The sequence below is a fragment of the Podarcis gaigeae genome (assembly GCF_964106915.1).
Source record: "Podarcis gaigeae genome assembly, chromosome: 13".
Taxonomy (NCBI): domain Eukaryota; kingdom Metazoa; phylum Chordata; class Lepidosauria; order Squamata; family Lacertidae; genus Podarcis; species Podarcis gaigeae.
Genome location: NC_139689.1, coordinates 37,944,471 through 37,958,603, shown reverse-complemented (window position 1 = coordinate 37,958,603; position 14,133 = coordinate 37,944,471). Strand labels below are relative to the sequence as shown.

At 47.1% G+C, this 14,133-nt stretch overlaps 1 protein-coding gene across 6 annotated transcripts in view; it reads right to left on the bottom strand.

Moving 5' to 3' along the window:
- LOC310830126 (paired box protein Pax-6-like) overlaps window positions 1-14,133 on the bottom strand; it is a 43,166-nt gene that overhangs the window by 23,630 nt on the left and 5,403 nt on the right. The window lies entirely within an intron of this gene.

The window sequence follows — 14,133 nt, the reverse complement described above, 5'->3', positions numbered from 1 at the left end:
ATATGAAACAATCTGGTTAACCTGATCCAAACACACACACACAGAAGAACAATCTCACTACAGCCGATCAAAGACAACCACACTCTAGGGCACCCCCAACCTCTCTCACCACCAAGAAAATACAACAAGCCAATAGTAAGAGAACCCACACAAGTGATGCTGACACAAAACCCCACACATACACTAAGTACAGTGGTACCTTGGGTTAAGTACTTAATTATTTCCAGAGGTCTGTTCTTAACCTGAAACTGTTCTTAACCTGAAGCACCACTTTAGCTAATGGGGCCTCCTGCTGCCACTGCGCCACCACCGCATGATTTCTGTTCTCATCCTGAAGCAAAGTTCTTAACCCGAGGTACTATTTCTGGGTTAGCGGAGTCTGTAAACTGAAGCGTATGTAACCTGAAGCGTCTGTAACCTGAGGTACCACTGTAGAAGAATAGAAGCATTGCCACCTGACCCCCACCCCACTTACCATTCCCCCCTCTTTCCCCCTATTTTCTTCCTAACCGAACACTGTAATGCTAATGTCTCACAACAAATGAAACTGATCTGTAGAAAACACAACTTGAAAAAAGAGACAATGCACACATTTTTTGTAAACTAAGAAATCTTTAATAATTTTTTTTAAAAAAATAAAAATAAGGCATTTTCCTAGGTGCCAGAAATCCCCAGCTACCAGAAAAAGTGTTCTGTTAGCCCCAAAACGGAAAGTGAGCGAGGTCCCAACTAAAAGAGGATTGCCAACTTAAGTTGACAGAATATGCGCAACTGGCAGATGGAACATATAGAATAAGAGGGCAAGAAGAATATTTTTAAAGAAGATGGAAAACGTTTATCGAGTATACGGAAAACAACTGTGTACAGCTGAAAACACTGGCAGCTTTAAGATAAAGCAAACAGAGTAAAAAAAATACTTGATGGATATAATCAGTGCTTTTTTCTGGGCAGGGGAAGCAGGGGGTACGCATACCCCTAAACATTTTGTGAATCTAAGTTTGGCCTCATTGAGGGGCAGTATTTCAATATGAGTAGGAAAATGAGAGTACCCCTAAACATTTTTTTTTTAAAGAGCACTGGATATAATAGTGGAAAACCGATTGGAATGGTTACTGTAAAATATGCAGGGATGAATGAATGAATAGACTTTATTTGCGTAGCCGACAGGCCATAGCATCAAAGGACAAACACCGACAAAAATACATTACGAATATAGTTACCATAAAATCTTATGACCTATTAAAACCCTAGGTAGAAGCTGGAATATCATTCATCCATGACCCATGCAGGGATGTAAGATATGCAAAGTGAACCATGGAAAGAGAAAAAGGGAAGCCACTGGATATTTGAAAGTATATAAAATGTTTATTTGAAACTGTAAAATAGAAAAATTAATAATAATAATAATAATAATGTCTATAAAAAAGAAGGCGTTTTCTGCATGTGCTGTGGGGGGGAGTGATGGGCAGGTGGGACTCGTCCACCTGGGAAGGCAGCCCATCTAGGAGAAGGAAATTCTGACCCTAAACTTTCACTGCCTTGCGGGACATCTTCAGGAGAAGAAAAGGCTAAGGAGTAAACCCTAAACAAATCCAGAGTGGTGTCCCCAAGACGGTTGGATGGCACCTCAGACACCTCACTCCAGCACCTCCTACAGCCAAGCTGGTGCCAAATGTATAGCTCTGCTTTCCTTTGGACCACATCAGTGAGGCCAAGAGGAGGATCCTGTTGTCTGGGCAGCCTAGGACCCTCATACACACTGCCCAGCCTTGCTCTCCCAGGGAGGTTTGGTGCTACTAACACAGCAGTTTGACTTCACCCCTGGAGGCAAACTCCATTGTCTCTCGAGACAGACTAATGCATGGGTAGGCAAACTAAGGCCTGGGGGCCAGATCCGGCGCAATCACCTTCTAAATCCAGCCTGTGGACAGTCCAGGAATCAGCGTGTTTTTACATGAGTAGAATGTGCCCTTTTATTTAAAATGCATCTCTGGGTTATTTGTGAGGACTGCCTGGTGTTTTTACAGGAGTAGAATGTGTGCTTTTATTTAAAATGCAACTCTGAGTTATTTGTGGGGCATAAGAATTCATTTATTTTTTCCCCTTCAAAATATAGTCCGGCCCTCCACAAGGTCTGATGGACAGTGGACTGGCCTCCTGCTGAAAAAGTTTGCTGGACTAATGCCAACAACCAGTGCCCACCATCCCCGATCGACCGAGAGCCAGTGTGGTATAGCGGTTAGAGGGCTGATCAAGGACCTGTGGTGATCCAGGTTGAAATTCCTGGCCAGCCCTAGAGTTTGCTCACAGGGTGGAATTGGGCCTGTTCCCGGCCCTCATTCTAACCTACCTCACAGGTGAGGACAAAACGGGCAAGAAACGCCATGTATGCTTTGTCAAATGCCTCAGAAGAAACACAGGATGCAAATGGAAAGTGTCGTAATAAGGTCTCCGTTACGTCCTTTTACAGAGAAGGGAATGAGGAGGAATGAGAGCTGTTTTCCCAGAGAAGAGGGATTTGAACCCAAGATTACCAGATTCAAGTCCAGCAATAAAACCCACTTGACAACGTTGGCTGCATTAAAAGAATCACCCTGGAGGCTGTTCCCTGCCCTTATGTAGGGCAAATTGGTTATACAGTGGTACCTCGGGTTAAGTACTTAATTCGTTCTTAACCTGAAACTGTTCTTAACCTAAAGCACCACTTTAGCTAATGGGGCCTCCTGCTGCTGCCATGCTGCCAGAGCACAATTTCTGTTCTCATCCTGAAGCAAAGTTCTTAACCTGAAGCACTATTTCTGGGTTAGCAGAGTCTGTAACCTGAAGCATATATAACCTGAAGCGTATGTAACCTGAGGTACCACTGTATGGCTATTAACTAAACACCCACCCACCCACCCTTTTAAGCCTGTTTTGCACTGTTCATGGAATCCCCCAGGGGTGGGAAGCTCAGACCCTTCTTGATGGTTCTTGCCTAGCTAGAATGTGCCCTTTAACTTTGATCATGCCTCTCAGTTGTCTGGGTGGAGGTTACAGAGGCATGTGTGTAGAAACTAGCCCACTGAACAAAGGCCAAATTCATTGCTCCACCCACTCCTGCCTCGGGCTCCACCCACCAGGGGCATGCGGCCTCCACAAACTTGTGTGAAAGGGAAGGTGGCCCTCAGGTTGAGACTGGTTCCTCATCCCTGGAATGGAAAGCTGTCAGGAGCAGAAGTATTGGGGTTTGTTACTAGCATACAGTGGTACCTTGGGTTACATACGCTTCAGGTTACAGACTCCGCTACTCCAGAAATAGTACCTTGGGTTAAGAACTTTGCTTCAGGATGAGAACAGAAATCGTGCTCCGGCGGTGCGGCGGCAGCAGGAGGCCCCATTAGCTAAAGTGGTGCTTCAGGTTAAGAACAGTTTCAGGTTAAGAACGGACCTCCAGAACGAATTAAGTTCTTAACCCAAGGTACCACTGTACTGTAAAGGCTTGAGATGCTGCTTGTTTTTCTATACTCCGAGCTTGTTGAGCTGCAGAGAATTGGTGCCTCAGGTTCTCCCTGAGCTGCTGCAAACCATCTCACTCGGAACGCCATTGTGGTGTGGCGTTTCGAGTGTTGAACTAAGTCCTGGGAGACCAGAGTTCAAATCCTCACTCAGCCACCAAGCCTAACCAACCTCACAGGGTGGTCGTGTGGGTGAAATGGAGAGGGGAGAGAACCACATTTGCCACCGCGAGCTCCTTGAGGGGGAAAAAGGTGGGGTGTAAATTTAATAATCATGAATTCATTCCTTCTCAGCTGCACAGATACACACACACACACACAAACAAACACAAAGGCTTATGAATATAAAGGAAACTCCCCATTTTCACAGGGTGAGCAGTCATGTGTAAGCCCATTTCACACCTATTCTGCCCTGTTCCGCCCCACCCCGGCTGCTTCTGGGGTCAAAAGCGGTGCGCCTGTCAGTGGTCGTGAATCAACTGGACATACACATTGCCTAGAGAGAGAAAGTCTCTAGGGCTGAAGGAAACTGATTTCCTTTCTTTCCCACCACTCAAGAAAGAGGGGAAGAAGTAAAGAGTATACAGTGGTACCTCAGGTTACATACGCTTCAGGTTACATACACTTCAGGTTACAGAGTCTGCTAACCCAGAAATAGTGCTTCAGGTTAAGAACTTTGCTTCAGGGTGAGAACAGAAATCGTGCTCTGGCAGCGCGGCGGCAGCAGGAGGCCCCATTAGCTAAAGTGGTGCTTCAGGTTAAGAACAGTTTCAGGTTAAGAACGGTCCTCCGGAACGAAATAAGTACTTAACCTGAAGCACACTGTACTTGGTCTCTGGCAATAAAACATTTGAACTAAGAAAAGATTGTATACAGTCTTGGGCATTGCTATTTTTCTAGAAAGCAAAGTGCTGGAACTTCACCCTGAACACCTCCCTTGTTCTCTCATAATGGCAATGTCACCCACCAAGGAGGTGCCAGAACTGAGTTCTGGTGAGTTCCGGCTGGAAAAAAAGCCCTGGATTTGAATTATAAACTGCATACCCCCCCCCAACATTTCTCCGATGACAATAGAGACATCCCATTACATAATGATAATTTTACTATTTATAGCCCTTCCACATCATATTGGGTCACCCCAGCCATTCTGGGCAACTATCAACATATATAAAAACATAATAAAACATTTAAAAAAAACCCTTCCCTATACATGATTGCCTTCAGACGGCTCAGGGGTCAGATAACCCCGTACCCTCCAAGATTCCTCCAATGAAAATAGGGACGTCATAATAAAAAGCTGGGCATTCTGGGATCAAATCAGAAACCGGGACAGCTTCTCTAAGTCAGGGACGTCCCTGGAAAATAGGGACACATGTAGGGTCTGAAACTGAGAGTTGTGTGTCTTTCCCTCTGATTTCCTACCCTGCCCCCATTTTTATGCATGGCTACCGCATGCCAGGTTTATTAGTGGTGGAGTGCTCAAAGAGGCCACACAGAGAGAGCAATGTGTCTCCATCCGTGCACACTGCACAGCCAGAGATCTCCTCCACCGCAGGGACATGCTGTTCTCAACATGTCAAGAGCCGCTTGCCGTGTCCTTGAAAGCAGCGGCTGCAGATGCAGACCCAGGGTGTATCAACAGGGTCTGGCTGCCCAGCCTTTTGTTCTGGCTACCCAGCACCACCTGATCCCATATCTCCGGCAGGTTCCCTTTCCATGGGGCGTAAAAGCACTCAATTCTTGCCTTTGTCAGTCCTTCGTGTCAGCCAAAGCACCCTGATATTCCTAGCACTAAAACCTCATTTGCCGCTCTCTCTCCCTCCAGGCTCTCTAGGTGATGGTGGTCCTCAGTTGCTACCTCCATTCATCCCAGCCTGGTTCCAAGCTAAATATTCAGGCGAAGCAGAAATACCAGGGTACTTGGAAGGAGGGAGGGAGGGAAAAGCAGGAAGCAGACCCAAGCAATATGAATGGATAAAATTGTAGTAGCTGGATAAGTAAGGGAGCAGGCAGGCAGGCAGGCAGAAGCTGCATGTGGCTGGGCAGATGAAGTGTTTGTGGATCATGAATTTGGGAGACAGGCATCTGTTGCATGAATGTGTTGATATCAACCCTCCTACCCCAGGTGTCTCCGGCCATACTGACCTGTACCGGCCCTAAACAGCCAATAGCTTGACACCAAGCCTCTCAAACTGGGGTGGGGAACCTTTCACCCTCCAGACGTTGTTGGACTACAACTCCCATCATCTCCTGGTCATGCTTGCTGGGGATGATGGGAGTTGTAGTTCAACAACACTTAGCAGTCCAGAGGTTTCCCCACAACCTTGACCTTAGCTTGCTACCACCAGATTTTTAGAACTCAAGTGTGGGCAATTGTTTTGTTGACTCTTTTTAAAAGCATCCATAGTTACTCCGTAGTGCAGCAGCGTTGGATAAGAACTGCAGTGAAAGTTTTGAAGAGGGCCGTCCTCACCCTTTGCCTTCCCTATCCTAGGAAAAGCTGAGAGCGAGAACAGAAAAACAAGGCAGTACCTAGATTAGGAACAGAATAGGGAGCTGTTCCCCCTAGAGTTTGTGTAGCCCAACTGTCAATGGTACCCTGGAATCATCACATCTCAGATGCCTAGGCTGTAAAGCTGAAAAGTCAGAATTGCAAAATTGCTGTATTAGTGCAATAAGAGACCAGAGTAGGAATAATAATAATAATACAGGTGTGTACTAAGGGGATGGGATGCGGGTGGCGCTATGGTCTAAACCACAGAGCCTAGGGCTTGCTGATTGGAAGGTCGGCAGTTCGAAGCCTTGCGATGGGGTGAGCTCCCATTGTTTGGTCCCAGCTCCTGCCAACCTAGAAGTTTGAAAGCATGCCAAAAAGTGCAAGTAGATAAATAGGTGACGCTCCGACGGAAAGGTAAATGGCGTTTCCGTGTGCTGCTCTGGTTTCGCCAGAAGCGGCTTAGTCATGCTGGCCACATGACCCAAAAAAACTTTCTGCGGACAAACGTTGGCTCCCTCGGACAGTAAAGCAAGATGAGCACACAACCTCAGAGTCGTTCACGACTTGACATAACTGTCAGGGGTCCTTTACTTTTTTTTGTACTAAGGGGATGTGCAGGAGAATTGTGACAGCCTGACAACACTGCCTCTATTAACTCTCCAAAACTGCAGAAATGAAAACCGGGACACTTTATTTTCACACCAAAACATCACTGTACATACACACCATACATTTAAAAGCGTTATTACACGCCACCCCAATCCCTATGATAATTGAAGGAGTTCTAGGTGTGCTTTACCCAGGGTCTGTGTTTTCTTTGGAAATGGGACAAAGAGGAGACTGGGGTGTCCTTTGGATATGTGGTTTATTTGTAGATATACAACTTGACTCTAGTTGGAGAGTGTTCAGAACATTCCCATTTCCAGATCTCTGGCTTCTCCCATAGGCTCAGCAGGCTTCGGTCTCAGAACAGAGAAATCAACCATGCTCTCTGTCTCTTTGTTACAGCCCACCCCAGTCAGCCCACATGACACTCTTCACTCCGCTGCCTCTGTCTTCTCCAGGGTGTCAGGCAATCATTTGCTTTTCTCAGTCCTGCCTGGAGAGATTGAACCCAGAGCCTTCTGCATGTGAAGTGTGTGCTCTCTACTGGGCTAAGCCCTTCTTTACAAATTGTAAACTGCCCTGATGGCAAACCACCCTTAAATCAAATTTATTTAGGGAGGTGCATGTATGTTTAAAACAAACAAGCAAATAAAAATGCCTTTGGACACTCAGTCGATCCATTCCTGGGAGCATTCTTGTGCTTATATTCCAAATAGCTCCCCAGCTCTGTGAAACAGACATTCTGACTTCTGGAGAGTGTCAAAAATAACCTGCGGCTTGACCACATCTGGGAATTTCGGGGTCCCAGCCCAAACTGGAAACTTCGTTATCTGAAACTGGGGCTTAGCTTAGTGAGCTACCAAATTAAGCATGATTTCCGTCGTTTTTGATCCTAAGTGCAAGCTTTTTCTTTTCAAAATAATCAGTACAGGGCCTGGGACCCAGACGGGGACATCCCCCACCCCGTGTCCCCAAATCCACATAGGGACCTCATGCCTGCAATCACATGCATGGGGAGATTCTAACTGCAGCAAATGTGAGCCCCACAATCCGATTTGGGACCACAGTGTGTGTGTGTGTTTGTGGGTAAAATGTTACACCACCCCATGCCAGGATCCCAATTCTGATCGGGTACCTGACAATGGCTGCAGAGACAGATTTAGGGGAGCATGACCAGTTCAGCCACACTGGGCACAGAGCATCAGGGGCACCACTGGGGATGCCACAACTATGATGCAGAATGGAAGGTGGGGGGCACCAAAATTTGGCACCACCCAGGGCACCCCTGAAATTTGAGATCCCCAAAGGCCACCCCGATGGCTGCTTGTAGTGTGAGCCTCTGGCTTTCCTGTACAGGTGCAGAAAGGAATAAGGTTGTGCAGCAACAGCCCCTGTGATTGGCAGCCAGTAAGGCCTGTCTTAAGGGACACGGGTGGCGCTGTGGGTAAAACCTTAGCGCCTAGGACTTGCCGATCGCATGGTCGGCGGTTTGAATCCCCGTGGCGGGGTGCGCTCCAGTCGTTCAGTCCCAGCGCCTGCCAACCTAGCAGTTCGAAAGCACCCCCGGGTGCAAGTAGATAAATAGGAACCGCTTACTAGCGGGAAGGTAAATGGTGTTTCCGTGTGCTGCGCTGGCTCGCCAGATGCAGCTTGTCACGCTGGCCACGTGACCCGGAAGTGTCTTCGGACAGCGCTGGCCCCCGGCCTCTTAAGTGAGATGGGCGCACAACCCTAGAGTCGGACACGACTGGCCCGTATGGGCAGGGGTACCTTTACCTTTACCTTTTTAAGGCCTGTCTTTGCCTTACCAACAAGTATTTCTGACTCTAGTTCAAACAAACCACTGATCTCAAGTCAATATGGAAAAGGGTGAGTACCCAGCAGTCTTGCCCCAAGGATCTTGCCCCAAGGCTGGCAGCACACTTTTAAGTATTTTATTCTTAACGTTTGCTGCACCTAATCTGAGGATCTTTTGTACCGGTACTTCATTTAAAGAATCCCCCTCTACTTTAGAATCATATAATTGTAGAGTTAGAAGGGACCACATCTACTCCAACCCCCTGCAATGAAGGAATTGAACCCATGACCTTGGCACAGCGTTCAAAACTCCCATTGTTCTAGGCACATTTTGCGACAGTGAATCTCATTAGCACGAGCAGTTTCTGAGCTCTGGGGGCAGTACTGTGCCTAAGATTTCACATTAAAACTGCAGAGTAGAAGGAAAGGAGGACCTTTTTCTGCCTCCCCACTTCTAGCCACTCTCTGAAGACTGGAGAAGAGACCCTCTTAAGAATATTAGGGGGGTGAGCAGGGGAAGGACTAGAGCATGTGAAAAAGTTTTAGCTGCAGTTCATTCATTTTCAGCTTTGTATTCTTGTTTTAAAAAAGCGTGCCTAGACATTCCGTTGTTGCGCCCATAACCTAGGTTTAAGGCGTAGGCAAACCAAGGCCTGGAGGCCGGATGCGGCCCAATTGCCTTCTAAATCCAGCCTGCGGATGGTCCAGGAATCAGTATGTTTTTACGTGAGTAGAATGTGCCCTTTTATTTAAAATGCATCTCCGGGTTATTTGTGGGACCTGCCTGGTGTTTTTACATGAGTAGAATGTGTGCTTTTATTTCAAATGCATCTCTGGGTTATTTGTGGGGCATAGGAATTCGTTCACACACACCCCAAATAAAATAGTCCAAATAGTCCGGCCCACCACAAGGTCTGAGGGACGGTGGATGGCCCACAGCTGAGAAAGGTTGCTGACCCCTGGCTTAAGGTGCCATTTAGCTGCTAGCTTTCATATTTCAGTTTCTAACACTGCCTTGGCATTATCGGCACCACGCTCTAACCGGCTGAGCTGAGGTTTTTATTAACTTTGTTCAAGAGCATCAGAGGAGAGCCAAGAGATTGACTCCATCACTTTATATCTATTCTTGACCCTTATTATTATCAACCTCCCACCCCCTTCTCCATAGCACATCCTGGGGGGTGTGTGTGATTATAGCAATTTAAATTTCAGAATTTTAAAACAGATGACAGTTGCAGGAATAGGGTGGGCCCTGAAAACACACATCACAAGTGTCATAGGCCAGGGAAAGGGGTGTGTCTTCAATGTTCACTGATAGTGAAGAAGCCAGATGCAACCTCGGCCAGGAGGGAATTCCAGAAGTTAGGGGCTGCCACAGAAAATGCCGTCTCCAGGGCCACCAGCACCCCAAAACTCTAAGGGAGGTTTCCACCTCTTTCCAGATGAACCTACCTGGACACTGAGATCAACTTCTGAGGCCCACCTTCATGTGTCCCCTCCCTGAGAGGTCCGGAGGGTGGCAACACAAGAAGGGGCCTTCTCTGCAGTGGCTCCCTGTCTGTGGAATGTTCTCCCCAGGGAAGTTCACCTGGTGCCTTCATTACCAGGGCTGTCTTAAGCATATGCGGTGCCGGGGTGCAAAGATCCGCCCGGCACCCCCCCACCTGGTTTCCCAGTCCTAGTCACGCAGGAGAGCAGAGCTGGCCAGCCACCTCAGCATCTCGCTGGCTCGGTTGCCCCCAAACTTGCGGCGCAGAGCCACCCGCAGCAGAAGAGCCTGCCGCAGTGCTCCAATCGACAGGCAGACGGGCTCTTCCCCAGACTCAACTCTCGGGCCCCATACTCTTGGCCTGGCGCCCTGAGACCCTGGCATCCGGGTGCGTGCCCCACACCCCTAGCGCCTATAGGTAAGACAGCCCTGTTCATTACATACCTTTAGGTGCCAGTCAAAAACATTCATTTTTAACCAGGCCTTTGGTTGACCTGATTGACATCCTTTTACCCTTTTAAAATGTGGCTCTTTTTTGGTGGAGGTTATTACTGGGTTATTGTTCTTATTCTGATTTTATATATTGTGATCTTTTCTGTGAACTGCCCTGAGACCTCTGGGTATAGGGTGGTATGAAGGTAAAGGGACCTCTGACCATTAGGTCCAGTCGCAGCCAACTCTGGGGTTGTGGTGCTCATCTCGCTTTACTGGCCGTGGGAGCCAGCGTACAGCTTCTGGGTCATGTGGCCAGCATGACTACGCCGCTTCTGGCGAACCAGAGCAGCGCACGGAAATGCCATTTACCTTCCCGCCAGAGCGGTACCTATTTATCTACTTGCACTTTGACGTGCTTTCGAACTGTTAGGTTGGCAGGAGCAGGGGCCGAGCAACGGGAGCTCACCCCGTCGTGGGGATTCAAACTGCCAACCTTTTGATCGGCAAGTCCTAGGCTCTGTGGTTTAACCCACAGCGCCACCCGGGTCCCCCATAGGGCTGTATTGAATTTATACAGGGCAGTATATAAATTCAATAAACAAACAAACTACCAAGAGGACCCCCCCCCTTTCTGCTGATCATAACACCTGGGAGGGGCTGTAGGGAATGAAGAGGTCTTTCCAATCTTGGGGCCTAAGTCATGTACAGCTTTAAAACTAGCATGAGCACCTTGGAATAGTCCTGGAAACAAACCGGCCGCCAGTTACAGAAAGCTCACAGTCATATTCCTGAACAGGTGCGTCACAGCAGTGTGCAGACCCAACACTGGGCTTATTCCATGTGGCCTTCTGCAAGCTTTCAGTGCAAGGCTCCAGTAAGGAGGCAAACCAGCTTGTCCCCACGACTGAGACACCCAGTCATGCGACATGCTCGCATCATACACACGCACACATGCTGTGTGACGTGCGCATGTCGTGCATGCACAAGTGTGCACATGTTGCTGCAGAATATTGAGGGGACCCAGCCCCCCTCCTTGAAAATTTGAGGGGCCCTCGGCCCCCTTGTCAGCAAGTGAAAGATCTTTCTTTCCCCTGCAAGTTGTAAAAGGAAGAGAGGGACAGAGAAAAGGGAATGTCAGGAGAGAAGATTTACCCACCCGGGAAGAATGGCAGGTGAAGTTGATGGACTATATGGAACTGGCGGAAATGACTGGCAGAATCCAAGACCAGGGAGAAGAGTCGGTGGAAGAAGACTGGAAAAAGTTTAAAGATTATTTACGGAAATATTGTAAAATTAATGAATGTTAGTAAAATGATGAATGAAGTTATATGGCTTTAGTAGAATGTTATAAGGAATTAGGTACAGACAGATTGTAAATGTATTAAAGGGAAAAAATAAGGTTAGAATATGTTAAGATAAATTACAGGACAGAAAACAGAGGAAGATGGAAAGGAATTGCTGAAACAGCTAATTGAAGTGGAATACAAAAAGGGAGGTGTGAGGAGGTCGCTGAAACAAGTGAATGAAAGCTATGATATCGAAATTATTGGATGTGTTTTTAATTGTTTTTGTTTTGTTTGGTTGATTCAATGTTTTAGGGTTTGGGTTGTGTGGTGTTTTTGTTTTGTTTTTGTATTGTATTGTATTTTATTGTTTAATTCTTTTTCTTTTCTTTTGTAATCTTTAAACGGCTAATAAATATTATTTAAAAAAAAAAAAGAGAGAGAAAAGGGAATGTCAGGAAAAGCAAGAAAAAGGAGGAAGGAGTAGGCTCATATGAGCTTTTGGTTCTGGTCTTCTCCACCGCTGGTTTGGGCCCAGCTCATAGCGGCCATTGCAACAAAACAAAGCAGAAAGGTTGTACACCCTTGCTCTGAAGTCACTACCACATCTGCGCACTGAGGACTCGGCATACAGAGAAAAACACATTGCGCCGTATTCCCCAGCCCAGACTACAGTGTTACATGGATACCATAGCATGCGGATGCCAAAACACATTACACAACATAGGGTGCTTCCAGACCGTCGCTGTTTTTGGTTTGGATTCAATCACATGCAGGCCAATTCAGGCTGGGCAATTAAAGCTGAATCGGAGTTTTCGTGCAATGAAAGTGCTTCCTACACACACACCCTGGGGGTGGTATTTTTTACCGCAATAGGAAAAGGAAAGGCACTGCAAAGTTCAGGGTAACATTTGCTTGGCGCGACATCACCTTAAGCTCCCCTCACAAACAAATGCTCAATAAATCACCGACCTCGTCTAACCTGCCTGCAAACATTGTGCATACAAATCAGGATGAATGCTCGATAAAGAGGTCGTTTGGAAGCGACCAAAGGCACAGGATACCACACTGGGCTTCACAAATAAGAAATGTACTCAGTTTACAAAGCACATGTAAAGGGTAGCAAGTGTTTTGAATACGGCTCCTCTGCAGATTTGACAATAGCACTTCCTTCGTACATTGAGGTTTCTTTCTCCCCCTTGACGGCTTCAGACTTGCGGCCAAGTTTAAAATGTTTGCTTCTTGCCTCTGGGCAAAGTTTTCAACCTCAGATGCCAGGAGGGAGCAATGCATAATGCGCACACAGTATCCCTGGCTTGGTTTTAACTTCTCTTTGAACCACTGTTTACATGTTGTGTATTTATAGTCCGGCTGTAAAACTGGTTCTGTTGCTCACTTCTCGCTCGCTGCCGCCTATTTTTTATGCTGTAGTTTGTTGCTTTATAGTTTCGTGTTTTATCGTTTTACGATGTGAGCTGCCCGAAGTATCAGGTGACCCATATAAATGACGCATATAGTTATTTTAAATTAGAATACATTTGAAAGAATTGACAGGGTGGACCAAGGGAATTTTTCTGCACAAGGCAGAAATTTTAAAAAAGGCATCTGCTATAAATTTTAAGAAACTTGATTTCTTCTTCTTCTTTGGCGATCTAAGGCTGCAACGCTAACAGTGCCTATTCAGAAGTAAGTCCTGTTGAATTCAGCAGGGGTTAATCCCAGGTAAGTGGGAAAGATGGAGGGCACAAGGAGAAGGGGACGACAGCATGAGTTTGACCAAACTACCAGCATGAGTTTGACCAAACTGCGGGAGGCAGTGGAAGACAGGAGTGCCTGGCGTGCTCTGGTCCATGGGGTCACAAAGAGTCGGACACGACTAAACGACTAAACAACAACAACAACAACAACAACAACAAAGTGGGGGTCAGAATGGCAGCTCACTGCACCTCCTGGCAGGGCGAAGCCAGCAGAATTAGTATGTGAAAAGCGAAGCAAGGATCAGAAAGTCCTTTGCACGCACCCTGTATTTAGGAAAGGCCTATATACATGCATTGCAAGAGAATTTGCCTCACAGCGACATACAGAGAACACAAATCTGCCAGACACACGGGCACAACAGTCAGGGCATATGCTGCACACATGACTGCACACATGACAATTCTTACCAAACATAGGAAGAGGCTTCTCAAGCACAGGGCTGGCAAAGGACTTTGCCGTCGCTGCAAAGCCCCGTTTGGCCAATCCCTAGCTTCACCTGCCCCACACCTGGTGTCAGTTGTAGGACAGGTGGGTGTTGCTTGCCCAAAACGGTGTCTCAGGCCAAATGGATAGGGCTGGAAGCCTGGATTGGGCTCATGGGCTTGGAAGTTCATCCCTGCACACACACACCCCGGTCTAGAAGGAACATATGAGTCTTTGATAACGTCATGTGCACAAGCAACAATTCCCAGCCAGGGACACGAACCCTGATTGACCAGAGTTCTCTTAGAGGAAACTATACCCCTATTGGAACAGCTCTGTTCAGCCTGGGCC